Source organism: Lonchura striata, chromosome 37, assembly GCF_050655825.1.
Source record: "Lonchura striata isolate lonStrDom1 chromosome 37, ASM5065582v1, whole genome shotgun sequence".
Classification (NCBI taxonomy): domain Eukaryota; kingdom Metazoa; phylum Chordata; class Aves; order Passeriformes; family Estrildidae; genus Lonchura; species Lonchura striata.
In genome coordinates, this window is record NC_140739.1 from 3,252,652 (window position 1) to 3,279,647 (window position 26,996).

Consider the following 26,996-nt stretch of genomic DNA (forward strand, 5'->3'; position numbering starts at 1 on the left):
TTCCAGCCACGGCAGAAGGGTGAGTGGCAGAGCTGGGCCACAGGGCTGGTGCCTGCAGCCAGCTTGGCCCCATGCCATGCCATGCCATGCCATGCCATGCCATGCCATGCCATGCCATGCCATGCCATGCCATCCCATCCCCTGGGGCCATGCCCATGGTCAGGATGGAATAGGGGCCGGGCAGACACCCCACAGCCGTGCTCCATGCTCTGGGCCGTCACGAGGCTGTCCCTGCCTGGGCAGCGCAGGGCTGGGCTGTGTTCTCCGGCCTCTCCGGCAGCCCCTCAGCTCGGGCTGCGCTCGCTCTTTCCCAGATGCAGCCCTGGACCAGACACAAGAGCAGGAACCCGCCCATGGCCGCTTCCACAGAACAGCACAGGTACCTGCAGCCATCCCCACCTGGGCTGGGCCTGCTGTCACTGCTCAGCCCAGCAGCACACCTGCAGCACCCCATGGCTTCTTGCTCTTCTCCTACAGCTTGTTTGCAAATTCATCAAGAGAATTCGGCAGGAAGAGACCAGTGTCATGAGCCCTGGGCTCAGAGCATACTCAGAGCTCCTCGGACATGAGACCAGTGCCGCCCTGCTGGATTTGCTTGTGCAGAGTGGTGTTCCCAGAGCAGAGCAAGTAAGCAGATGTGGCCAGGCTTCAATTGCCCCATGAGTCACATGGCTTTCCAAGCCACTAGTGCTGGCCCCTGTGAGCCTTTGAGGCCATCGCAGTGCGGCGGGAAGGGAAGCACTTCTCTGGGGACCCTGGGAACGCTGATCCCTCTGGCAGCTTTCCAAGTCTCCCTGTGCCTTCTCCAGGTGCCCGGCATGGTGAGATACATCCACCAGTGGCTCATGGCCAATGATTCTGCTGAGCACAGGCTGGACAACGCCCTGCTGTATCTCACAGAAGCGCAGCCAAATGAGGCAGTAATGACACTCCTGCGTGTGGCCCCATCCTGTGACAGGTATGGGGCCCGTCTGCCCAGAGGGCTCAGGGCTCACCCCAACCCATCGCCCTGTACAGCCTGGGCCAGGTTTCTGACCAACAGAGAGTCCCAGGGCCCTCTGGCTGCTCCCTTTCCAGGCCCTGGCATGTCAGCCCCAAGCCTGCTGCCATGCTCCCTCGTTGTCCCACAGGGGCCTGTCCCCACAGGGCTGGGCTGCCTGGCTGCTGCTGGAGAGGGGCAGTGGGCAAAGGCAGAGCCGGCAGTCAACCCGGGCCTCTAGAGATGCCCAGACCACGGTGCTGTGTCTGAGATGCCCTGAGACAGAGCTCTAACCCTGCAGAGCTGCCATGGCCATGTGGAAGACCATCATGTGCACACCCTGGACTGCAGAGCTGGCACAGCAGATACTACTGGATGTGCTGGGGAGCTGGCCAGAGCACAGCATGAGCACCTGCGATGGGAACAGAATGACTGTCTTTGCCCTGGCTGTGAGTTTCTGCCAGTGGACTTTGCTGGCCCCAAGGCCACCTGTCCAGCAGCTCTCCATCCTCCTTTCCCCACTGCATCTCCCTGCCTCAGGCACTGGCCTGAAAGCTGGCCTAGGGACAGCTGCAGGGCCACCAGGCCCGCTGCTCCCCCTGTGGCTCTCTGGGCCTCTCCCTGCCACGCTCGGGCCCTGTCCCACGGACACCTTGGCACTGAACGCTGCCTCGGGGGGCTTTGTCCTTTGCAGGCAACTGTGGTGATATGGAAGATCCTTCAGGAGCGCTGTGTCCCAGATATAGTGGATGAGCATTTCCCGCAGTTATTTGTGCATCTGCTCTTCCAAGTGTTCTTCAGCACCAAAGAGATGCCAGAGGAGGTGGATACCTTCTGGAAGGGATGCCAGGAAGAACATGGCCTTGCCAGCAGCCCCAACAGGTGCTCTATCCCAATCCTTCTGTCCCTGCCACATGGCCAGGGCAGGAGCCAGTGCTCCCAGTGTGACCCGGGCTTTGCTCTGCACTCAGGTTTGCAGTGAGGACCCTGAAGTCCCTGCTGTGCCAAATGGACTATGAGGATGTGGTGTTGTCAATGGAGCGCAAGCGTGGCTGGGACACGCTGCTCTGTGCTGACACCCACATTTATGCCGTGGGTCTGCTGGCCAGGTGAGACCCCCTTCTCCCCATTGCTCCCGGCATTTGTGCTCTGTGGCTGGGATATCCCACTCAGTCCCCATGGCCATGGGCCAGAGGGACGAGGGACAGCCAAGCAGACTGGGAAAGGCTGGGAGAGGAAGGTGCCCAGCAGCAGCCACATCTCAAAGGGCCCAGGTCCCCCTGCAGGGTGGGGGGTAAAGACAAGAACTGCATCAGTCTGTCCTGGGAGGGGCTTCCCCCCCCGACTCAGGGTCTTAGTGTCGTAGGAGCGGGCCCCCGGCCAGTAATTATCACTGACTCCATGTATTTCAGAGGTCCGATCAATAATAATTATTATTAAGAAACCCATTGTTCTTATAGATAGTTATGATATAGGTTGATTTAATGTGTTTTCTAGTCTAAACACTATACCATTAGTTACTTAAGAAAGCACATTTTGGTAGACAAATCTCTGTAACATATTCCGAATGTTCACAATGCCAGGTGCAGCATGTTAAGATAAGAATGTTTTTTCATTCTTTCCTCTGATCTTCTCAGACTTTCTCAGGCGATGCCTGGGAAAGTTGTTTGTTTCTCTCTGAGGCCAGAGAGCTGCTGCCACATCTTAGTGCCATTTTCTGCCTTCCAGGGAGATGGGCAAAGAATCCATCGATGAGTGTAAAAGCATCTTAGACTATCTCCTTCAGTTGCTCCGCAAAGAGATGCCATACTGGCACTTCCCTGCCCTGGCATTCCTTGTGGAGGTGAGTCTGAAGGCCGGCGCTGCCTCCCAGCTCTCTGCCCTCTCGTAGCCGCAGCTGCCTGGGATGGTGCCCACGCCCTGCGCTGCTGCCTGGTCCCCGCCCTGTGCGGTTCTGGGCTCCTGCCGGCCGGGTCCCCTGTCACTGCCCTGTGCCTTTCAGGTCCTGCATTGCCTGGACTTGAGTGCATGCAGTGACAGCATCATGGATCTCTTGTCGAGGCACTTGCTGAGTGAGCACACAGAGATGCGCCGCCAGGTTCTGAGAGCCCTCCTCTTGGTCAGGGATAATCCCTCGCTGGTAAGGAGGGGGCAGCAGCTGAAGCCGTGCAGGCAGCGTGGTGCTGGGGAACACAGTTGCTGGTCTTCAGGCACTGGGTCAGCCGCTCCCAGCTCTCCTGCCTCCCACTTCAGCTGCCCGAGGGCTGCGGGACAGGCCTTTGGCCTCTGGGCCCTGTGGCAGCAGGGTGGCCTTTCACACACTTTTGTTCCGCACAGGCCAAAAGAATGCGGAGCCTGACCGAAAGCCTCGGGGAGCTCCTGCAGGAAAATGATAGTGATGTGGTCAGGATGAGCATTGTTCTACTTAGTGATTTCTTCTTGGATAATGACACCCCAATACCCAGCCCCATCGCCCTGCAGCTGGCTAAGGTGCTCCTGCCACTCTTTGAACACGTAAGGCTCTGTGCCCTCAGCCACGGCCACTGGCTGCTGCCCAGACACTTGGTGCCCTGTGGAGATGAAGGCCTGCGCCAAGGTGGGCCAGAATCAGCTGATGCCAAGGTCTTGTTTCCTTCCTGTTACACAGGATGACTGGCATGTGCAGTGGATCTCCATGTTTGTATTTCGAGCCTTGCTGTCTACTGTAGTGGAAGAAGAGAAAAAGCTCCTGATGACACAAGTGTGTCACAGCCTGCTGCCACTCTTCTTCCACTGCCATGATGAGAATCAGAGTGTGGCAGAGGTGAGGACTCACGGGCTGCTGCTGTCGCCCTGGGAGGGGGCTTGGCTGCCTCCTGCCCTGGCGCCTGGCAGGCTGCATCCTCCTCCTGGCCCTGGCACAGGGATGCTGATCCTGGGCTGTGGGGCCATTTCCGTGTCTCTACTGCTCTCCAGGCTTCTTGGGAAACCCTGCTTTGTGTGGCCAAATTCGTGAACAGGAGAGATCTTGAAAAACCTGTGAAGAAGGAGAAACTGTGGAGGTTCATTGAGATCCTGGTAAGGAGGGCCGGGAAGCCGCAGCCCCAGCCTGGAGCAGCCCCTGAGCGCGGTGCTCGGTGTGCGGGCTGGCAGCTGTGCCCCTGCCCGCTGCTGCAGCCCGAGGCCGCGCGGGCTCTGCTCCAGGCTCCTGCGGCCCGAGCCGGGTGCCCATGGAGCCCCGGCCCGGGGGGCTGCGGGGCCAACCCTTCCCTCCTGTCGCTCTCTCCAGCTGGCAGAGGACAGCAGCAGCGTGGCCGAGCACCTGCGCCGGGCCCTGCCCTACCTGCAGAGCCCACAGGAGCCCCTGCGAGAGGCGGCCGTCAGGTTCATGGGTGAGCCACGAGCCGGGCCAGGAGGGCGTGTGGGCACAGGGCTGGCGGCGCCGCTGGCAGGGAGCTGTGCCGCTGGGCCTGACAGGCTCTGTGTTCCCAGGGACGGCCGGGCGGTACCTGAGGGGGAGGAAGGAAGAGCTCCAGCTCATCTGTGAGGGTGAGTGAGGGCAGCGGGCTGCACGCGAGGGCTGCCGGGGGAGCTGCGAGCCCTGCCCCGGCTGTGGAGGGCTCTGCTCCCTGTGCGGACCAGGGGCAGCGTGGACAGAGCACACAGAGCTTTCAGGGCACCTGGGGGATTCGTGGCTAGCAGCTTTGGGCTGATGCAGCTGGTCCCTGCTCCCTGCTGGCCATAGCCAGAGCCGGCTGGGATGGCCCTGGCACAGGGATCTCCTCGGGTCCCCTCAGATGCGGGAACTGACCATGGCGCTGTTCCTCTCTCTTTCAGCCCTAGAAGACACGGCCAATGACATCAGTGTCGCCGTTGCGAGCCTGGCAGTTCAAACATTGTCTGTCCTCCAGGGAATAGAGAGAGCTCGATATTCCCGCTTCCACAGCCTGCATGATCGGCTCTGCAGGGCATGGAGGAGACGGCCTCGTCTGTCGGGGCTCGGCTGGCTGCGCTGCTGCAGCTCTGCAGAGAGCTGATCCCAGAGGCTCTGTCTGCTGGGGCCACTCGAGCCAGCAGGAATGTTTCGTTTCTTTAGGATTGTTCTTTTCTTCTTTTTGTTTTTCTTTAGCATAGAAATATAGGATGTGTTGTAATAGACAGACTCCCAGGATCTTTCTTTTGCTGCCCAGGCTCTGCAGGGCCTAGGGGAAGAGGGAGAAAAGGGTTCCTGGGCTCAGCAAGCTGCCCAGGCATGCAGGGTTGCAGGGAAAATGGCCAGAAGCCCCTTGGCCTTTGGTGGTTCTGCTGAAGCCTTTGTGCTGCCCACAGAGCAGATGGGCAGGGGCTGGAGCTGTGGGGATCTCTGTGAGAGCGGTGCCTGGAGATGGCCACAAGCCCTGTCCCAGGCAGGAAGCGCCATCCGTGTCCTCCTGCCCGTGTGTTGCTGCCTGGAATGCTGAGGGCTCCCAGGTGCCTCTTGATGGGGCAGGTTGGCCAGGCTGGGGGAGACCCTGAGGGGACGGGGCCACGAAGGGATGAGGGGCTGTGGAAGCCCTGACAGGACAAGGCAGTGGGAAGGCACGGGGGGGACGTGTGAGGGAGTGGGTAACGTTGGCTCGGGGAGGAAAGTGGGTTGGAACCAAAGGCACCACTCACCCTCACAAAAATATCACCAAAAGTCCTCACAAAAATATCATCAAAATCCCATAAAAATCCCCCCCAAAACACCCAAAACCCAACTAAAATCTTCCTAAAAAATCCCCCAAAACTCCCCAAAATCCAATAGAAATCGACTCAAAATCCTCACAAAAAATCCCACCAAAAATACCATAAAATTCCCACAAAAATTCCACTGTAGATTCCTTGAAAATGCCAGAAAAACCACACAAAATCCCAGGTAAATCTCCACAAAAATTCCACCCAAAAGCCCACAAAACTCACCCAAAAAAATCCACAAAAAATCACCCCAAGGCTCACAGAAATCCCTCAAAATCCCCATAAAAATCGCCCCCAAAATCCCCTTAAATGCCACACAAAAATCCCACAAAAAGTCCCACTAAATCCCCATGAAAATCCCACAGAATCCACAGAGAAAAATTTGTACAAAAATGCAGCCAAAAATCCCCCAATCACACAAAATCCACACAAAAAATCCCACCAAATCACCCAAAATATCCGACCAAAATTTCCCTAAACCCCCCCAAAATCCACACCAAATACACTCAAAAAATCCGCGCCGAAATCCCACCAAACCCCTCTCAAATTCCCCAAAAAATGCCCCCAAGTCCTATCACATCCCACCCGAAGTGCGAGGAAATCCACCCAAAAAATCCCCACCAAAACTTCCCTCAAAATCCCAGCCAAACCTCCCAGGAGCAGCCCAAGAATCCCGCAGAGATCGCTGCGAGTGCCCGAATCGCCCGGAACAATCCCCGAGCCATCCCCGCCCGGCCCCGCGCTCCGGCCCCGCTCTCTGTGGGGCCGGGGCCTCTCCCCCCTTGGCTCTGCGCTGGTCCCGTTCGCGCTCCGCTCCCGCTCCCGCCCCACCAGCGCTCCCTGCCCTGGGCCGCGCTGGCCGAGCCCGGCCGGGCGCGCTGGATCCGCTGGGACGGCGCATCCCGGCCCCGGCCCCGGCCCCGCGGGGCTCCCGGGGCAGCTCCGGCCGGGATGCGGCACTGCCGCGGGGCTTTGGGCTTTCCCGGCGCTGCCCGGCGGCTCCCGGGGATCTGCGGCTTCCCGAGGGACTCGGGGAGCTTCCAGAGGGGACCTGGGCTGGCTCCGGGGGGATTTGGGATCACTCCGGGGGGAGCTGGGGACGGCTCGGGGGGTTTGGGGTTGTTCCCGAGGATTTTGGGGGGATCTGGAAGAGGCTCCAGAGGGGATCTGGGGCTTTCTGAGGGATCTGGGGGAATTCAGAGGGGATCTGGGAGAGTTTCAAGAGGGATTTTGGGGTCTTCCAAGGGATTTTCAGAAGTTCGGAGGGATTTGGGGATGCTCCAGAATGGATCTGGGGCAGTTCCAGAAGCAATCAGGGACGTTTTTGAGGGATTTTGGCAAGTCCTAGAAGGAATTCAGGGAATTTCAGCAGGATTTTGGGGTAATTCAGAGGAATTGGGGAGGTTCCAGCAGGGATTTGGGGTCATTCCCAGGGGATTGGGGGGTGGATTTCTGGTGAGATTTCCGTTTCTTCCCCAGATTTCAGGCTTTTTCCCAAGATTTCCTGTTTTTTCAAGAATCTGTGGATTTTTCCCTGAATTTGGGTCTCACTGTGGGGTAGAAGGGGAAGGTTTAGGAGATTCAGGGTGAATTCTTGGGGGCTCCTGGACGGATTTTGGGTGGGTTCCCAATTGAATTTTGTGCTTTTGTCCCAGAATTACAGGATTTTTCCCAAAATTTGGGTATTTGCCTGAAGATTCTGCTATTACCACTGGTTTGTCCCGGAAGGGGAAGCTTTGGCGGGTGAGGGGGGGGGGGGGGGGGCGTTAGGGTGAATTTTAGGGATAACTGAGGCTGGATTTGGGTTTTTTCCCAAGGATTTTGGAGTTTTTCCCAGAATTTCAGGATTGTTCCCAAAATCCCAGGACTTCTACTCTGATTTGTCTCTTACCATGGACATTTGGTAGAAGGGGAAGCTTTGGGGCAGTTCCTGGTTGGATTTTGGGGATATTTGAGGCTGCATTTTGAGTTTTTCCCCCAGGAATTCAGGATTTCTCCCAGAATTTCAGGATTTTTTCCCAAAATGTCAGGATTTTCCCAAGGATTTGGGTCTCACCATGGACTTGTCATAGAAGGGGAAGCTTTGGGGGGTTCCTGGTTGGATTTAGGGGTGTTTCCAACTCAATTTCAGGGATTCTTGATGGGATTTTGGGGGGAATCCTGGTTGGGTTTGTTTTTTTTCCTCAGGATTTTGGGTTTTTTCCATGAGAATTCCAGGATTTCACCCAGCATTTCTGTCTTACCATGGGCTTGTCATAGAAAGGGAAGCTTTGGGGTGCTCAGGGTGAATGAATTTGGTGGGATGCCAAGTTGGACTTTGGGGGTATCTGAGGCCAGAGTTTGGCGTTTTTTCCCCAGCATTGCAGTTCTTTCCCCAGTGCCAGAACTCCCCCAGTCGCTGTCTCCCCACGGGTTGGCCGCAGGAGGGGAAGCCCTGCAGGGAGCGCAGGGCGTTGGTGGCGCTGCTCATCTCCCTGAAGGTGAGGAAGGCCTGGCCCCGCAGGCCGAGACTGCGCCGCACCAAAATGTCTAAAATCCGCCCAAACGGCGAGGAAACGGCGCAGAGGGACTTCTCCAGCTCGGGGACACCTGGGGACAGCCTGAGCCCCTGGGGACAGGCACGGACACTCTCAGAGCCCCCAGGACCCCCCAGCCATCCCCGTCCTCCTTGGTGTCCCGGTTCAGGTGGTTGATGGAGATGCTGGGCTGGGGCCGGGGGTCCTGCACCGCCAGGACCGGGACCCCTCTGTGGGGACAGGGGGGCTTCAGGGGGCGTCTGGGGGGCTGCGACCCCTTCACCCCCTGGCACCCCTTTAGGTGTCCCCAGAGCCCCAAATCCACCCCAGACCCACCTAAAGCCCCCAAATTACCCTCAGATCCCCCCACTTTACCCCAAAATTGACCCGAGCCACCTCAGAACCCCCAGATCCCCCCAGTTCCTCTCACAACTCCGCCAAAGTCCCCTCGGACCCCCGCAATTACCCTCAGATCCCCCTAAACCCAACGGAGAACGCTCCAGAAGCTCTCAAGCTCCCCCCAAAGCTCCCTAAAGCCCCCTCATTCCCCCAAACCCAGCAGACACACGCCTATTTCCTGTCAGTTCCCCAGAAATCCCCAATTTCTCCCCGAGCCGCCCCAAACCCCCCGTTCAGTTTCCCCGGCCCCACCTCAGCCCCTCCTCAGCCGCGCTCCCCTGACAATTTCCCGCCTGCACCGCGCGCGCGGGCTCCTCCAGCCAATAGCGGCGCGCCCCGTGCCGAACCAACCAATCAGCGCGCGGCTGCAGCCAATCAGAGGGAGCCGGGAGCGGCGCCCCTCCCCCGGCGGCCCCGCCCCCCGGGCTCGGGCGGGCCCTGCGGGCGGCGCTGCCAGAGCGGGGGAGGCGCTGGGAGAGGCGGGAGCCGCGGGAGCCGCGGGGGCCGCAACGCTGGGGAGGGGGCTCCGCACAGGGGCCGGGGGCTGGGAGGGGCTGGGGGGGCTGGGGAGGGGTCCTGGGGGGATCGGGGGCCTTTGGGGAGGGAGCCGGGGGGAGTTTAGGGAGGGCTCTGGGGGGTCCTGGATGGCTCATGGAGGAGTCCTCGGGGCAGTCTGGGCGTCCTGGAGGGCTCTTGGGTGGGGGATCCTGAGGGGTCCTGGAGGTGTCAGGGAGAGTCTGGGGAGGGGTCTTGGAGCATTGTGGGGGGACCTGGGGGGTGGGGATGGGTCCTGAGAGGGGCCTGGAGGGGGGGTCTTGGGAGGGTCTGGGCGGAGTTGGGGGAGCGGTTTGGGGGGTCCTGGTGGCGTCCTAGGAGGTTTTGGAGGTTTTGGGGAGGGGCTTTGGGGGATCTGGAAGGGTCCCAGAGAGGGTCTGGGGGGGGTTGGGGGTTTTTGGGAGAGGTCCTGGAGGGATCTGGGGAGAGGCTGGGGGGTCCAGAGTTGGGTTTGGGGCGGGGTCTGGAGGGTCCTGGAAGGGTCCTGGGTGGGGTCTTAGGAAGGGTCTCAGGGGGTCTCAGGGGGCATCCTGGGCTGGGTGCAATTGGGGTCTGGGGGCTCTCAGGGGGTCCTGGGCCAACTTTGGGGGGGGGGCTCTGGGGAAGATTTGGGGTTCCTGGAGGGGGTCCTATGGAGATCTGGGGGTCCCAGGCAGTCCCAGGCTCACCCTGAATGGGGTATGGGGGATTCGGGGGACGGGGGCACAACAGCGGTGATTTTTAGGGGATTTTGGGGCTTTTTAGTGGAATTTTGGGGGCCTTCATGTAGTAAACAGGGCTCGTGCCTTTATTAATGTTCAGCTCTTTATTCAAAAGATCAGCAGAGCAAGGGAGCTCAATACAGAGCTCACCCCCGCTGTTGTAGCTTTTTCCCAGTAGCCAAAGGGCGAGAAGGCTGCAGAGTCTGTCCCTGGAGTCTCCGTGGCACACTGGTAGCCGGAGGTGAAGAGGTGTGCAGTCTGTGTCTGAAGTCCTGGTAGCTGAAGGGTGAGGGCATGTGCAGAGCCTGCTGCCAAAGTGCAGCAGCAGCTGTCCCCTGTCCTTCCCTCCTGGGAACACCAGGAAGAGTTGTTCCTTTGTTCCTGCTTCCCACAGCCCAGTCCAGTCTGGTCCCCTGCAGGCTATGGTGACAGGTCAGACACAGACCAGGGATGTGGTTCCCTTTTCCCCAAGCAGCGCACCCATCCAGCCCCCTCCACTGTGCCCAGCCTTCCACTTAGGGGTGTTTTCATCCCCAAAACCCCCTCCCGTGATTCCACTGGTCTCTCTATTTTGCATCCCAGTCCTAGAATGGTAGTGTGGGTGGGGGTGTAGGTGATTCCCAGGAGCAATTCGCTAATTAATATTTCAATGTCAGTACTTAGCCCAAACCGAAATGTCTCAGCAAGGCTGTTTTGTTCATAATAAATCCCTCCACTATTTCTTTGATCGGGCTTAAGCCCGCATCAACTTACAGTCTCTGGCTTTTGAGGGTTAGCTTCTTTGGGTAATTCTCTTAATTCCTAGCAACTAAGTGAGACTTAATAATATTCTAACTAAAACTTTCTTCAGTTGACCTGCTTGGCTAAAGGACACTTATTAAAGAATTACAAAGTGTTTAAACTTTTACTGTGGTACTTTAACTCAGAAATGGTTATTACTACCTTACTGTATATCAGCTTCTAGCAAGTTTTTTAAAATTAGTTTTAAGTCTTCGGGTCCCCTAATTACCGTCCATAGACAAGAGGAGGTGGGTGACCCTGTTGGGTGTGGTCTGGTGTCTGGTGGTGGCAGATCTTTTTCCAACCATTCTGTTCTGCTAGCTGTCAATCCCACCCGCAGCTTGAGCGCAACCACGAGCACGGCGGCCGTGGAGAGGGGTAGTCCTGATGGCCCCGGGCCGGCCCGGAGCCAGGGTAGACCTTTTGTCCCCCGCCACCGCTCACATCCAGGGCACTGCAATGAACCCAGCAGCCCCGGAGCCAGGGTAGACCTGTTGTCCTGGCCACAACACCTTACGGTCACTCAGCATCGGGGTAGACCTGTTGACCCTGGCCATGAAGGTCCTGCCACGAACCAGGTGACCCTGGAGCTGGGTAGACCTGATAACCCTGGGCCGGCGCGGAGTTGGGGATGACCTGATGTCACCCGTCACTGCCCGTGGCACGGGCACCGCCAAGAGCCGGGAGTCCCCAGATCCTGGTAGACCTGATGGCTCCGGAGACGGGTAGACCTGATTGCCCCAGGCTTGCCTGGAGCAAGAGTAGACCTGCTGCCCCCTGACAACGCTTGCCGCAAGGGTGCCGACCCAGCACCGGCGGCCCTGGAGCCAGGGGAAGCTCACAGCCTCCTTACAGCCCAGAGCCGGACAGCTCTAGCAGCCCCATCCCAGCCCATAAACCGCCCACTTTCAAGACCAACACATATTTTTGTATTTTTCTGGGTTGTATTTCGTTTTTTGGGGTGGTTTTTTGGAGGGCAGGTGAGGTGCAGGGCTTTTGTTTTGGGTTTTCTGGTTTTGTTTTGGATTTTTTGGGTTTTTTTCCTTTGGGTTTTGTGTTTTGTTTTGAGATTTTTTTGGTTTGGGGTTTTATTCAGTTTGTCTTTAGGGTTTTATTCCCCCCCATTTTCTCCTTTCTTGAAAGAATGGCTCTTCTATTTGCCTGGTATGAGAAACTTAGCCGAAAAAGAAATTTTCTTGGCAGATTTTGTTCAGTTTCCTTTATTATGCAGAGCACCCGCAGGCGAGCCGACGGGCAGCCCGTGCCCTGTGCTCGGGTCTCCTGAGGTGCAGAACTGTGGAAACGGCGTCCCCAGTGCCCCCCGCCCCCCGTCCGGGAGCCGACACAGCCCTGCCCCGCAGAAGAGAATGTCAGCGGGGCCAGCGGGGAAGAGAAGCCCGTCCGTGCGGCGGAAATCAGCTCGCAGCCGCCGGCCCCGGTGCGACTCGGCCCGGCCCGCCCCGCCGCCGGCAGCACCGCCGGCAAGCGGGCGGCCGCTTTGGGGCCGGTTCCTTCACGGCCCGCAGAGGTCTTCGGTCCTCGGAAGGAGCCTGGGGGGCCGCGGGGGCTCGGTGCCGAGGCGCCCGGGGCCGGCACGAAGCCGCCCGCCCTCGGGCCTCGTTGACACAGAGAGAGAGACAGACACAGGGACACACGCCCGGCTCCTCAGACACCACCGCTCCCCACCGCCCCCGCCGCTCCCGCTCGCACGGCCGCACACTCTCGCATCCCCTCTCTCCCCGCCCCTGCCCTGCCCCTGCCCCTGCCCCTGCCCCTGCCCCTGCCCCTGCCCCTGCCCCTGCCCCTGCCCCTGCCCCTGTCTGTCGCGGCCCCCGCCCAGCCATGGTTGGGAGCGCCCCGCCCTGCCCCATCAGATTCCTTGGCACCGCCTGCAGACTTTTGCCGCCCCCGCCCGGTCTCTCCTTGGCCAGTTCGCACAGAGGCAGGGGTAGGAGGGTACTGAAAACTTTCTCTTCATGGCCAACATCAAAAAATGTGACTATGATAAATTGAATCAAGCAAAACCCTTCCCTCTGCTCCTTGTGACATCCCAGCAGCATCTGACATGTCCACCATCTACAAGGCATTGCCATAAAGGCAGGATTTTAGACAAAGGCATAAGAAGAGGTGATAGGTAAAACTTACAATAAGATGCTGAGTAAGGAGTTATTTAAACTTCTGAAAAATTGGGAAACTCCCAAAAGCTCAAAGCATGAAGCCATTTAAAGGAGATGCATTGGAATGACCAGAGAACAGCTGCAGGAGGAAATCTGGGAGCAATGGGAAGGACATACATGCAGCTGCTCTAAATGAAGAGATGTCCTTAGATAGGGCCATTTAACCAGGAGTCCTGGAAACACCCAAAGGAAGCGCGTCATGAAATATTATACTGAATGTTGGTGGCAGAGGTAGAGGGGAAGATGAGTATTTCTTCTCCTGCCATCAGTAGAAGAAAGCAGTAGAGCCAGGAAATTGCTGTTCTGGGTGGGAAAACATTACCATTTCTTCAAAGTTCTCCAGTGAGCCAGATAATAAAGATTTGCTTGTATGTTATGGAACAGAGAGATATTGAAACCTGCTCCCCTTTCCATGAACAGGCATGTTCTACTTGTTGGGCCCCAGTACCCTGAGGTGCTGAGCTGGGATTGGCATATCTAAGAGAGGAGCTGAGGTAGAGCAGAGCACCTTGCAGGCTGAGGTGTCTGCTGGAATTGCATGTCCTCCCCATGCCACAGCTTCCCTGCATTTCCCTCCTCCAGCCTCTGTCCCCAGCACAGCCATGGAGGCTCTTTGGCCTCTTGACTTTTCCTGCAGGCATCAAGAGCAGCTGAGCTCTGCCTTTGGCACAGTCAGCCCTGGCCAGCGCAGGCCATGCTCAGCAATTCCTTGTCTGTGCCCGGACTTGCTGCCAGCCCCGGCAGCGGCTGCGGGGCCCCTTTGTGGCCCTGTGCTGGCCCAGCCATGGTGCCACAGCCCCTGTGCAGCCCAGGCCAGGACAGGAGCATTGGGGCTGGGAACGGCCCCTGTGCCGTGGGGCCCTGGGCAGCCTTGGGGCTCTGTGCCCCATGGCCTCCCTGCTGGGCAGCCTCTGCCAGCTCCTGCAGAGCCCGTGGGGGCTCCTTCTGCTGCCCTGAGCCTGCAGAGCAGGGCAGCGTTGGCTGATGGTCTGAGTCATTCCTAAAGATCCCGTCGGGCTGTCTCAGACACTTGGGGCCAGGGATTCCTTCCAACCTGGGCCACTTTGGGTGGGCACGGGGTGGCCCCAGGGCAGGTGGCAGTGCGTGCAAGGGCCCTTTGTGACACGGTGCAGCATGGTCACTATGGAATGGAACGGGACAGGGATTCCAAGGGCCCTTGGTGACACCGTGCAGCATGGTCACCATGGAATGGAACGGGACAGGGATTCCAAGGGCCCTTGGTGACACAGTGCAGCATGGTCACCGTGGAATGGAACGGGGCAGGGATTCCAAGGGCCCTTGGTGACACGCTCTGGCAGAGGTGTTGGCAGTTACAAGTTACAGTTACACTCCACAGTGCTCGGTGCACACGACGAGAGAGGACGCGAGAGAGCGGTGCTGTGAGGAGCCCTCGCACAGCCACTCGTTCCTTGCTGACCCAGAGCTTTCCCGAGGTATTACTCCTGCAGGTGAGCTCGTGGCCAGAGCAGAGCACTTGGTGACCCCTGGCCTTCCCAAGGCAAATCTTCTGCAGCTGCCCTCGAGGGCAGACTGTGGCATTTGCTTTTCACTGTCCTTGACAGGAGTCTCCTGTCCTTGTGGCTGGAGCCCCAAGAGCAGAGTGCAGGACTTGCTGTCCTGTAGCCTTGCCAAGTCTTCACACTTGCAGGTGCCCTCAAGGCACGACTGCAGCACTTGCTGACTTGGACCTTTTCCTTTTCACCTTCTGCAAGCAGCCATGAATCCAGGCAGTGTCGTAGAGCACAGACCTGCGAGCGTGCCCAAGCTGGCCTGGGGGAAGGAGGAGAAAGAAGGCCCTGGAGCTGCCCCAGCACAGCAGCCTGAAGAGCTGGAGCAGTTCCAGCCACGGCAGAAGGGTGAGTGGCAGAGCTGGGCCACAGGGCTGGTGCCTGCAGCCAGCTTGGCCCCATGCCATGCCATGCCATGCCATGCCATGCCATGCCATGCCATGCCATCCCATCCCCTGGGGCCATGCCCATGGTCAGGATGGAATAGGGGCCGGGCAGACACCCCACAGCCGTGCTCCATGCCCTGGGCCGTCACGGGGCTGTCCCTGCCTGGGCAGCGCAGGGCTGGGCTGTGTTCTCCGGCCTCTCCGGCAGCCCCTCAGCTCGGGCTGCGCTCGCTCTTTCCCAGATGCAGCCCTGGACCAGACACAAGAGCAGGAACCCGCCCATGGCCGCTTCCACAGAACAGCACAGGTACCTGCAGCCATCCCCACCTGGGCTGGGCCTGCTGTCACTGCTCAGCCCAGCAGCACACCTGCAGCACCCCATGGCTTCTTGCTCTTCTCCTACAGCTTGTTTGCAAATTCATCAAGAGAATTCGGCAGGAAGAGACCAGTGTCATGAGCCCTGGGCTCAGAGCATACTCAGAGCTCCTCGGACATGAGACCAGTGCCGCCCTGCTGGATTTGCTTGTGCAGAGTGGTGTTCCCAGAGCAGAGCAAGTAAGCAGATGTGGCCAGGCTTCAATTGCCCCATGAGTCACATGGCTTTCCAAGCCACTAGTGCTGGCCCCTGTGAGCCTTTGAGGCCATCGCAGTGCGGCGGGAAGGGAAGCACTTCTCTGGGGACCCTGGGAACGCTGATCCCTCTGGCAGCTTTCCAAGTCTCCCTGTGCCTTCTCCAGGTGCCCGGCATGGTGAGATACATCCACCAGTGGCTCATGGCCAATGATTCTGCTGAGCACAGGCTGGACAACGCCCTGCTGTATCTCACAGAAGCGCAGCCAAATGAGGCAGTAATGACACTCCTGCGTGTGGCCCCATCCTGTGACAGGTATGGGGCCCATCTGCCCAGAGGGCTCAGGGCTCACCCCAACCCATCGCCCTGTACAGCCTGGGCCAGGTTTCTGACCAACAGAGAGTCCCAGAGCCCTCTGGCTGCTCCCTTTCCAGGCCCTGGCATGTCAGCCCCAAGCCTGCTGCCATGCTCCCTCGTTGTCCCACAGGGGCCTGTCCCCACAGGGCTGGGCTGCCTGGCTGCTGCTGGAGAGGGGCAGTGGGCAAAGGCAGAGCCGGCAGTCAACCCGGGCCTCTAGAGATGCCCAGACCACGGTGCTGTGTCTGAGATGCCCTGAGACAGAGCTCTAACCCTGCAGAGCTGCCATGGCCATGTGGAAGACCATCATGTGCACACCCTGGACTGCAGAGCTGGCACAGCAGATACTACTGGATGTGCTGGGGAGCTGGCCAGAGCACAGCATGAGCACCTGCGATGGGAACAGAATGACTGTCTTTGCCCTGGCTGTGAGTTTCTGCCAGTGGACTTTGCTGGCCCCAAGGCCACCTGTCCAGCAGCTCTCCATCCTCCTTTCCCCACTGCATCTCCCTGCCTCAGGCACTGGCCTGAAAGCTGGCCTAGGGACAGCTGCAGGGCCACCAGGCCCGCTGCTCCCCCTGTGTCTCTCTGGGCCTCTCCCTGCCACGCTCGGGCCCTGTCCCACGGACACCTTGGCACTGAACGCTGCCTCGGGGGGCTTTGTCCTTTGCAGGCAACTGTGGTGATATGGAAGATCCTTCAGGAGCGCTGTGTCCCAGATATAGTGGATGAGCATTTCCCGCAGTTATTTGTGCATCTGCTCTTCCAAGTGTTCTTCAGCACCAAAGAGATGCCAGAGGAGGTGGATACCTTCTGGAAGGGATGCCAGGAAGAACATGGCCTTGCCAGCAGCCCCAACAGGTGCTCTATCCCAATCCTTCTGTCCCTGCCACATGGCCAGGGCAGGAGCCAGTGCTCCCAGTGTGACCCGGGCTTTGCTCTGCACTCAGGTTTGCAGTGAGGACCCTGAAGTCCCTGCTGTGCCAAATGGACTATGAGGATGTGGTGTTGTCAATGGAGCGCAAGCGTGGCTGGGACACGCTGCTCTGTGCTGACACCCACATTTATGCCGTGGGTCTGCTGGCCAGGTGAGACCCCCTTCTCCCCATTGCTCCCGGCATTTGTGCTCTGTGGCTGGGATATCCCACTCAGTCCCCATGGCCATGGGCCAGAGGGACGAGGGACAGCCAAGCAGACTGGGAAAGGCTGGGAGAGGAGGGTGCCCAGCAGCAGCCACATCTCAAAGGGCCCAGGTCCCCCTGCAGGGTGGGGGGTAAAGACAAGAACTGCATCAGTCTGTCCTGGGAGGGGCTTCCCCCCCCGACTCAGGGTCTTAGTGTCGTAGGAGCGGGCCCCCGGCCAGTAATTATCACTGACTCCATGTATTTCAGAGGTCCGATCAATAATAATTATTATTAAGAAACCCATTGTTCTTATAGATAGTTATGATATAGGTTGATTTAATGTGTTTTCTAGTCTAAACACTATACCATTAGTTACTTAAGAAAGCACATTTTGGTAGACAAATCTCTGTAACATATTCCGAATGTTCACAATGCCAGGTGCAGCATGTTAAGATAAGAATGTTTTTTCATTCTTTCCTCTGATCTTCTCAGACTTTCTCAGGCGATGCCTGGGAAAGTTGTTTGTTTCTCTCTGAGGCCAGAGAGCTGCTGCCACATCTTAGTGCCATTTTCTGCCTTCCAGGGAGATGGGCAAAGAATCCATCGATGAGTGTAAAAGCATCTTAGACTATCTCCTTCAGTTGCTCCGCAAAGAGATGCCATACTGGCACTTCCCTGCCCTGGCATTCCTTGTGGAGGTGAGTCTGAAGGCCGGCGCTGCCTCCCAGCTCTCTGCCCTCTCGTAGCCGCAGCTGCCTGGGATGGTGCCCACGCCCTGCGCTGCTGCCTGGTCCCCGCCCTGTGCGGTTCTGGGCTCCTGCCGGCCGGGTCCCCTGTCACTGCCCTGTGCCTTTCAGGTCCTGCATTGCCTGGACTTGAGTGCATGCAGTGACAGCATCATGGATCTCTTGTCGAGGCACTTGCTGAGTGAGCACACAGAGATGCGCCGCCAGGTTCTGAGAGCCCTCCTCTTGGTCAGGGATAATCCCTCGCTGGTAAGGAGGGGGCAGCAGCTGAAGCCGTGCAGGCAGCGTGGTGCTGGGGAACGCAGTTGCTGGTCTTCAGGCACTGGGTCAGCCGCTCCCAGCTCTCCTGCCTCCCACTTCAGCTGCCCGAGGGCTGCGGGACAGGCCTTTGGCCTCTGGGCCCTGTGGCAGCAGGGTGGCCTTTCACACACTTTTGTTCCGCACAGGCCAAAAGAATGCGGAGCCTGACCGAAAGCCTCGGGGAGCTCCTGCAGGAAAATGATAGTGATGTGGTCAGGATGAGCATTGTTCTACTTAGTGATTTCTTCTTGGATAATGACACCCCAATACCCAGCCCCATCGCCCTGCAGCTGGCTAAGGTGCTCCTGCCACTCTTTGAACACGTAAGGCTCTGTGCCCTCAGCCACGGCCACTGGCTGCTGCCCAGACACTTGGTGCCCTGTGGAGATGCAGGCCTGCGCCAAGGTGGGCCAGAATCAGCTGATGCCAAGGTCTTGTTTCCTTCCTGTTACACAGGATGACTGGCATGTGCAGTGGATCTCCATGTTTGTATTTCGAGCCTTGCTGTCTACTGTAGTGGAAGAAGAGAAAAAGCTCCTGATGACACAAGTGTGTCACAGCCTGCTCCCACTCTTCTTCCACTGCCATGATGAGAATCAGAGTGTGGCAGAGGTGAGGACTCACGGGCTGCTGCTGTCGCCCTGGGAGGGGGCTTGGCTGCCTCCTGCCCTGGCGCCTGGCGGGCTGCATCCTCCTCCTGGCCCTGGCACAGGGATGCTGATCCTGGGCTGTGGGGCCATTTCCGTGTCTCTACTGCTCTCCAGGCTTCTTGGGAAACCCTGCTTTGTGTGGCCAAATTCTTAAACAGGAGAGATCTTGAAAAACCTGTAAAGAAGGAGAAACTGTGGAGGTTCATTGAGATCCTGGTAAGGAGGGCCGGGAAGCCGCAGCCCCAGCCTGGAGCAGCCCCTGAGCGCGGTGCTCGGTGTGCGGGCTGGCAGCTGTGCCCCTGCCCGCTGCTGCAGCCCGAGGCCGCGCGGGCTCTGCTCCAGGCTCCTGCGGCCCGAGCCGGGTGCCCATGGAGCCCCGGCCCGGGGGGCTGCGGGGCCAACCCTTCCCTCCTGTCGCTCTCTCCAGCTGGCAGAGGACAGCAGCAGCGTGGCCGAGCACCTGCGCCGGGCCCTGCCCTACCTGCAGAGCCCACAGGAGCCCCTGCGAGAGGCGGCCGTCAGGTTCATGGGTGAGCCACGAGCTGGGCCAGGAGGGCGTGTGGGCACAGGGCTGGCAGAGCCGCTGGCAGGGAGCTGTGCCGCTGGGCCTGACAGGCTCTGTGTTCCCAGGGACGGCCGGGCGGTACCTGAGGGGGAGGAAGGAAGAGCTCCATCTCATCTGTGAGGGTGAGTGAGGGCAGCGGGCTGCACGCGAGGGCTGCCGGGGGAGCTGCGAGCCCTGCCCCAGCTGCGGAGGGCTCTGCTCCCTGTGCGGACCAGGGGCAGCGTGGACAGAGCACACAGAGCTTTCAGGGCACCTGGGGGATTCGTGGCCAGCAGCTTTGGGCTGATCCAGCTGGTCCCTGCTCCCTGCTGGCCATGGCCAGAGCCGGCTGGGATGGCCCTGGCACAGGGATCTCCTCGGGTCCCCTCAGATGCGGGAACTGACCATGGCGCTGTTCCTCTCTCTTTCAGCCCTAGAAGACACGGCCAATGACATCAGTGTCGCCGTTGCGAGCCTGGCAGTTCAAACATTGTCTGTCCTCCAGGGAATAGAGAGAGCTCGATATTCCCGCTTCCACAGCCTGCATGATCGGCTCTGCAGGGCATGGAGGAGACGGCCTCGTCTGTCGGGGCTCGGCTGGCTGCGCTGCTGCAGCTCTGCAGAGAGCTGATCCCAGAGGCTCTGTCTGCTGGGGCCACTCGAGCCAGCAGGAATGTTTCGTTTCTTTAGGATTGTTCTTTTCTTCTTTTTGTTTTTCTTTAGCATAGAAATATAGGATGTGTTGTAATAGACAGACTCCCAGGATCTTTCTTTTGCTGCCCAGGCTCTGCAGGGCCTAGGGGAAGAGGGAGAAAAGGGTTCCTGGGCTCAGCAAGCTGCCCAGGCATGCAGGGTTGCAGGGAAAATGGCCAGAAGCCCCTTGGCCTTTGGTGGTTCTGCTGAAGCCTTTGTGCTGCCCACAGAGCAGATGGGCAGGGGCTGGAGCTGTGGGGATCTCTGTGAGAGCGGTGCCTGGAGATGGCCACAAGCCCTGTCCCAGGCAGGAAGCGCCATCCGTGTCCTCCTGCCCGTGTGTTGCTGCCTGGAATGCTGAGGGCTCCCAGGTGCCTCTTGATGGGGCAGGTTGGCCAGGCTGGGGGAGACCCTGAGGGGACGGGGCCACGAAGGGATGAGGGGCTGTGGAAGCCCTGACAGGACAAGGCAGTGGGAAGGCAGGGGGGGACGTGTGAGGGAGTGGGTAACGTTGGCTCGGGGAGGAAAGTTGGTTGGAACCAAAGGCACCACTCACCCTCACAAAAATATCACCAAAAGTCCTCACAAAAATATCATCAAAATCCCATAAAAATCCCCCCCAAAACACCCAAAACCCAACTAAAATCTTCCTAAAAAATCCCCCAAAACTCCCCAAAATCCAATAGAAATCGACTCAAAATCCTCACAAAAAATCCCACCAAAAATACCATAAAATTCCCACAAAAATTCCACTGTAGATTCCTTGAAAATGCCAGAAAAACCACACAAAATCCCAGGTAACTCTCCACAAAAATTCCACCCACAAGCCCACAAAACTCACCCAAAAAAATCCACAAAAAATCACCCCAAGGCTCACAGAAATCCCTCAAAATCCCCATAAAAATCGCCCCCAAAATCCCCTTAAATGCCACACAAAAATCCCACAAAAAGTCCCACTAAATCCCCATGAAAATCCCACAGAATCCACAGAGAAAAATCTGTACAAAAATGCAGCCAAAAATCCCCCAATCACACAAAATCCATACAAAAAATCCCACCAAATCACCCAAAATATCCGACCAAAATTTCCCTAAACCCCCCCAAAATCCACACCAAATACACTCAAAAAATCCGCGCCAAAATCCCACCAAACCCCTCTCAAATTCCCCAAAAAATGCCCCCAAGTCCTATCACATCCCACCCGAAGTGCGAGGAAATCCACCCCAAAAATCCCCACGAAAACTTCCCTCAAAATCCCAGCCAAACCTCCCAGGAGCAGCCCAAGAATCCCGCAGAGATCGCTGCGAGTGCCCGAATCGCCCGGGACAATCCCCGAGCCATCCCCGCCCGGCCCCGCGCTCCGGCCCCGCTCTCTGTGGGGCCGGGGCCTCTCCCCCCTTGGCTCTGCGCTGGTCCCGTTCGCGCTCCGCTCCCGCTCCCGCCCCACCAGCGCTCCCTGCCCTGGGCCGCGCTGGCCGAGCCCGGCCGGGCGCGCTGGATCCGCTGGGACGGCGCATCCCGGCCCCGGCCCCGGCCCCGCGGGGCTCCCGGGGCAGCTCCGGCCGGGATGCGGCACTGCCGCGGGGCTTTGGGCTTTCCCGGCGCTGCCCGGCGGCTCCCGGGGATCTGCGGCTTCCCGAGGGACTCGGGGAGCTTCCAGAGGGGACCTGGGCTGGCTCCGGGGGGATTTGGGATCACTCCGGGGGGAGCTGGGGACGGCTCGGGGGGTTTGGGGTTGTTCCCGAGGATTTTGGGGGGATCTGGAAGAGGCTCCAGAGGGGATCTGGGGCTTTCTGAGGGATCTGGGGGAATTCAGAGGGGATCTGGGAGAGTTTCAAGAGGGATTTTGGGGTCTTCCAAGGGATTTTCAGAAGTTCGGAGGGATTTGGGGATGCTCCAGAATGGATCTGGGGCAGTTCCAGAAGCAATCAGGGACGTTTTTGAGGGATTTTGGCAAGTCCTAGAAGGAATTCAGGGAATTTCAGCAGGATTTTGGGGTAATTCAGAGGAATTGGGGAGGTTCCAGCAGGGATTTGGGGTCATTCCCAGGGGATTGGGGGGTGGATTTCTGGTGAGATTTCCGTTTCTTCCCCAGATTTCAGGCTTTTTCCCAAGATTTCCTGTTTTTTCAAGAATCTGTGGATTTTTCCCTGAATTTGGGTCTCACTGTGGGGTAGAAGGGGAAGGTTTAGGAGATTCAGGGTGAATTCTTGGGGGCTCCTGGACGGATTTTGGGTGGGTTCCCAATTGAATTTTGTGCTTTTGTCCCAGAATTACAGGATTTTTCCCAAAATTTGGGGATTTTCCTGAAGATTCTGCTATTACCACTGGTTTGTCCCGGAAGGGGAAGCTTTGGCGGGTGAGGGGGGGGGGGGGGGGCGTTAGGGTGAATTTTAGGGATAACTGAGGCTGGATTTGGGTTTTTTCCCAAGGATTTTGGAGTTTTTCCCAGAATTTCAGGATTGTTCCCAAAATCCCAGGACTTCTACTCTGATTTGTCTCTTACCATGGACATTTGGTAGAAGGGGAAGCTTTGGGGCGGTTCCTGGTTGGATTTTGGGGATATTTGAGGCTGCATTTTGAGTTTTTCCCCCAGGAATTCAGGATTTCTCCCAGAATTTCAGGATTTTTTCCCAAAATGTCAGGATTTTCCCAAGGATTTGGGTCTCACCATGGACTTGTCATAGAAGGGGAAGCTTTGGGGGGTTCCTGGTTGGATTTAGGGGTGTTTCCAACTCAATTTCAGGGATTCTTGATGGGATTTTGGGGGGAATCCTGGTTGGGTTTGTTTTTTTTCCTCAGGATTTTGGGTTTTTTCCATGAGAATTCCAGGATTTCACCCAGCATTTCTGTCTTACCATGGGCTTGTCATAGAAAGGGAAGCTTTGGGGTGCTCAGGGTGAATGAATTTGGTGGGATGCCAAGTTGGACTTTGGGGGTATCTGAGGCCAGAGTTTGGCGGTTTTTCCCCAGCATTGCAGTTCTTTCCCCAGTGCCAGAACTCCCCCAGTCGCTGTCTCCCCACGGGTTGGCCGCAGGAGGGGAAGCCCTGCAGGGAGCGCAGGGCGTTGGTGGCGCTGCTCATCTCCCTGAAGGTGAGGAAGGCCTGGCCCCGCAGGCCGAGACTGCGCCGCACCAAAATGTCCAAAATCTGCCCAAACGGCGAGGAAACGGCGCAGAGGGACTTCTCCAGCTCTGGGACACCCAGGGGACAGCCTGAGCCCCTGGGGACAGGCACGGACACTCTCAGAGCCCCCAGGACCCCCCAGCCATCCCCGTCCTCCTTGGTGTCCCGGTTCAGGTGGTTGATGGAGATGCTGAGCTGGGGCTGGGGGTCCTGCACCGCCAGGACCGGGACCCCTCTGTGGGGACAGGGGGGCTTCAGGGGGCGTCTGGGGGGCTGCGACCCCTTCACCCCCTGGCACCCCTTTAGGTGTCCCCAGAGCCCCAAATCCACCCCAGACCCACCTAAAGCCCCCAAATTACCCTCAGATCCCCCCACTTTACCCCAAAATTGACCCCAGAGCCACCTCAGAACCCCCAGATCCCCCCAGTTCCTCTCACAACTCCGCCAAAGTCCCCTCGGACCCCCGCAATTACCCTCAGATCCCCCTAAACCCAACGGAGAACGCTCCAGAAGCTCTCAAGCTCCCCCCAAAGCTCCCTAAAGCCCCCTCATTCCCCCAAACCCAGCAGACACACGCCTATTTCCTGTCAGTTCCCCAGAAATCCCCAATTTCTCCCCGAGCCGCCCCAAACCCCCCGTTCAGTTTCCCCGGCCCCACCTCAGCCCCTCCTCAGCCGCGCTCCCCTGACAATTTCCCGCCTGCACCGCGCGCGCGGGCTCCTCCAGCCAATAGCGGCGCGCCCCGTGCCGAACCAACCAATCAGCGCGCGGCTGCAGCCAATCAGAGGGAGCCGGGAGCGGCGCCCCTCCCCCGGCGGCCCCGCCCCCCGGGCTCGGGCGGGCCCTGCGGGCGGCGCTGCCAGAGCGGGGGAGGCGCTGGGAGAGGCGGGAGCCGCGGGAGCCGCGGGGGCCGCAACGCTGGGGAGGGGGCTCCGCACAGGGGCCGGGGGCTGGGAGGGGCTGGGGGGGCTGGGGAGGGGTCCTGGGGGGATCGGGGGCCTTTGGGGAGGGATCCGGGGGGAGTTTAGGGAGGGCTCTGGGGGGTCCTGGATGGCTCATGGAGGAGTCCTCGGGGCAGTCTGGGCGTCCTGGAGGGCTCTTGGGTGGGGGATCCTGAGGGGTCCTGGAGGTGTCAGGGAGAGTCTGGGGAGGGGTCTTGGAGCATTGTGGGGGGACCTGGGGGGTGGGGATGGGTCCTGAGAGGGGCCTGGAGGGGGGGTCTTGGGAGGGTCTGGGCGGAGTTGGGGGAGCGGTCTGGGGGGTCCTGGTGGCGTCCTAGGAGGTTTTGGAGGTTTTGGGGAGGGGCTTTGGGGGATCTGGAAGGGTCCCAGAGAGGGTCTGGGGGGGTTGGGGGTTTTTGGGAGAGGTCCTGGAGGGATCTGGGGAGAGGCTGGGGGGTCCAGAGTTGGGTTTGGGGCGGGGTCTGGAGGGTCCTGGAAGGGTCCTGGGTGGGGTCTTAGGAAGGGTCTCAGGGGGTCTCAGGGGGCATCCTGGGCTGGGTGCAATTGGGGTCTGGGGGCTCTCAGGGGGTCCTGGGCCAACTTTGGGGGGGGGCTCTGGGGAAGATTTGGGGTTCCTGGAGGGGGTCCTATGGAGATCTGGGGGTCCCAGGCAGTCCCAGGCTCACCCTGAATGGGGTATGGGGGATTCGGGGGACGGGGGCACAACAGCGGTGATTTTTAGGGGATTTTGGGGCTTTTTAGTGGAATTTTGGGGGCCTTCATGTAGTAAACAGGGCTCGTGCCTTTATTAATGTTCAGCTCTTTATTCAAAAGATCAGCAGAGCAAGGGAGCTCAATACAGAGCTCACCCCCGCTGTTGTAGCTTTTTCCCAGTAGCCAAAGGGCGAGAAGGCTGCAGAGTCTGTCCCTGGAGTCTCCATGGCACACTGGTAGCCGGAGGTGAAGAGGTGTGCAGTCTGTGTCTGAAGTCCTGGTAGCCGAAGGGTGAGGGCATGTGCAGAGCCTGCTGCCAAAGTGCAGCAGCAGCTGTCCCCTGTCCTTCCCTCCTGGGAACACCAGGAAGAGTTGTTCCTTTGTTCCTGCTTCCCACAGCCCAGTCCAGTCTGGTCCCCTGCAGGCTATGGTGACAGGTCAGACACAGACCAGGGATGTGGTTCCCTTTTCCCCAAGCAGCGCACCCATCCAGCCCCCTCCACTGTGCCCAGCCTTCCACTTAGGGGTGTTTTCATCCCCAAAACCCCCTCCCGTGATTCCACTGGTCTCTCTATTTTGCATCCCAGTCCTAGAATGGTAGTGTGGGTGGGGGTGTAGGTGATTCCCAGGAGCAATTCGCTAATTAATATTTCAATGTCAGTACTTAGCCCAAACCGAAATGTCTCAGCAAGGCTGTTTTGTTCATAATAAATCCCTCCACTATTTCTTTGATCGGGCTTAAGCCCGCATCAACTTACAGTCTCTGGCTTTTGAGGGTTAGCTTCTTTGGGTAATTCTCTTAATTCCTAGCAACTAAGTGAGACTTAATAATATTCTAACTAAACCTTTCTTCAGTTGACTTCCTTGGCTAAAGGACACTTATTAAAGAATTACAAAGTGTTTAAACTTTTACTGTGGTACTTTAACTCAGAAATGGTTATTACTACCTTACTGTATATCAGCTTCTAGCAAGTTTTTTTAAATTAGTTTTAAGTCTTCGGGTCCCCTAATTACCGTCCATATACAAGAGGAGGTGGGTGACCCTGTTGGGTGTGGTCTGGTGTCTGGTGGTGGCAGATCTTTTTCCAACCATTCTGTTCTGCTAGCTGTCAATCCCACCCGCAGCTTGAGCGCAACCACGAGCACGGCGGCCGTGGAGAGGGGTAGTCCTGATGGCCCCGGGCCGGCCCGGAGCCAGGGTAGACCTTTTGTCCCCCGCCACCGCTCACATCCAGGGCACTGCAATGAACCCAGCAGCCCCGGAGCCAGGGTAGACCTGTTGTCCTGGCCACAACACCTTACGGTCACTCAGCATCGGGGTAGACCTGTTGACCCTGGCCATGAAGGTCCTGCCACGAACCAGGTGACCCTGGAGCTGGGTAGACCTGATAACCCTGGGCCGGCGCGGAGTTGGGGATGACCTGATGTCACCCGTCACTGCCCGTGGCACGGGCACCGCCAAGAGCCGGGAGTCCCCAGATCCTGGTAGACCTGATGGCTCCGGAGACGGGTAGACCTGATTGCCCCAGGCTTGCCTGGAGCAAGAGTAGACCTGCTGCCCCCTGACAACGCTTGCCGCAAGGGTGCCGACCCAGCACCGGCGGCCCTGGAGCCAGGGGAAGCTCACAGCCTCCTTACAGCCCAGAGCCGGACAGCTCTAGCAGCCCCATCCCAGCCCATAAACCGCCCACTTTCAAGACCAACACATATTTTTGTATTTTTCTGGGTTGTATTTCGTTTTTTGGGGTGGTTTTTTGGAGGGCAGGTGAGGTGCAGGGCTTTTGTTTTGGGTTTTCTGGTTTTGTTTTGGATTTTTTGGGTTTTTTTCCTTTGGGTTTTGTGTTTTGTTTTGAGATTTTTTTGGTTTGGGGTTTTATTCAGTTTGTCTTTAGGGTTTTATTCCCCCCCATTTTCTCCTTTCTTGAAAGAATGGCTCTTCTATTTGCCTGGTATGAGAAACTTAGCCGAAAAAGAAATTTTCTTGGCAGATTTTGTTCAGTTTCCTTTATTATGCAGAGCACCCGCAGGCGAGCCGACGGGCAGCCCGTGCCCTGTGCTCGGGTCTCCTGAGGTGCAGAACTGTGGAAACGGCGTCCCCAGTGCCCCCCGCCGCCCGTCCGGGAGCCGACACAGCCCTGCCCCGCAGAAGAGAATGTCAGCGGGGCCAGCGGGGAAGAGAAGCCCGTCCGTGCGGCGGAAATCAGCTCGCAGCCGCCGGCCCCGGTGCGACTCGGCCCGGCCCGCCCCGCCGCCGGCAGCACCGCCGGCAAGCGGGCGGCCGCTTTGGGGCCGGTTCCTTCGGGGCCCGCAGAGGTCTTCGGTGCTCGGAAGGAGCCTGGGGGGCCGCGGGGGCTCGGTGCCGAGGCGCCCGGGGCCGGCACGAAGCCGCCCGCCCTCGGGCCTCGTTCACACAGAGACAGAGACAGACACAGGGACACACGCCCGGCTCCTCAGACACCACCGCTCCCCACCGCCCCCGCCGCTCCCGCTCGCACGGCCGCACACTCTCGCA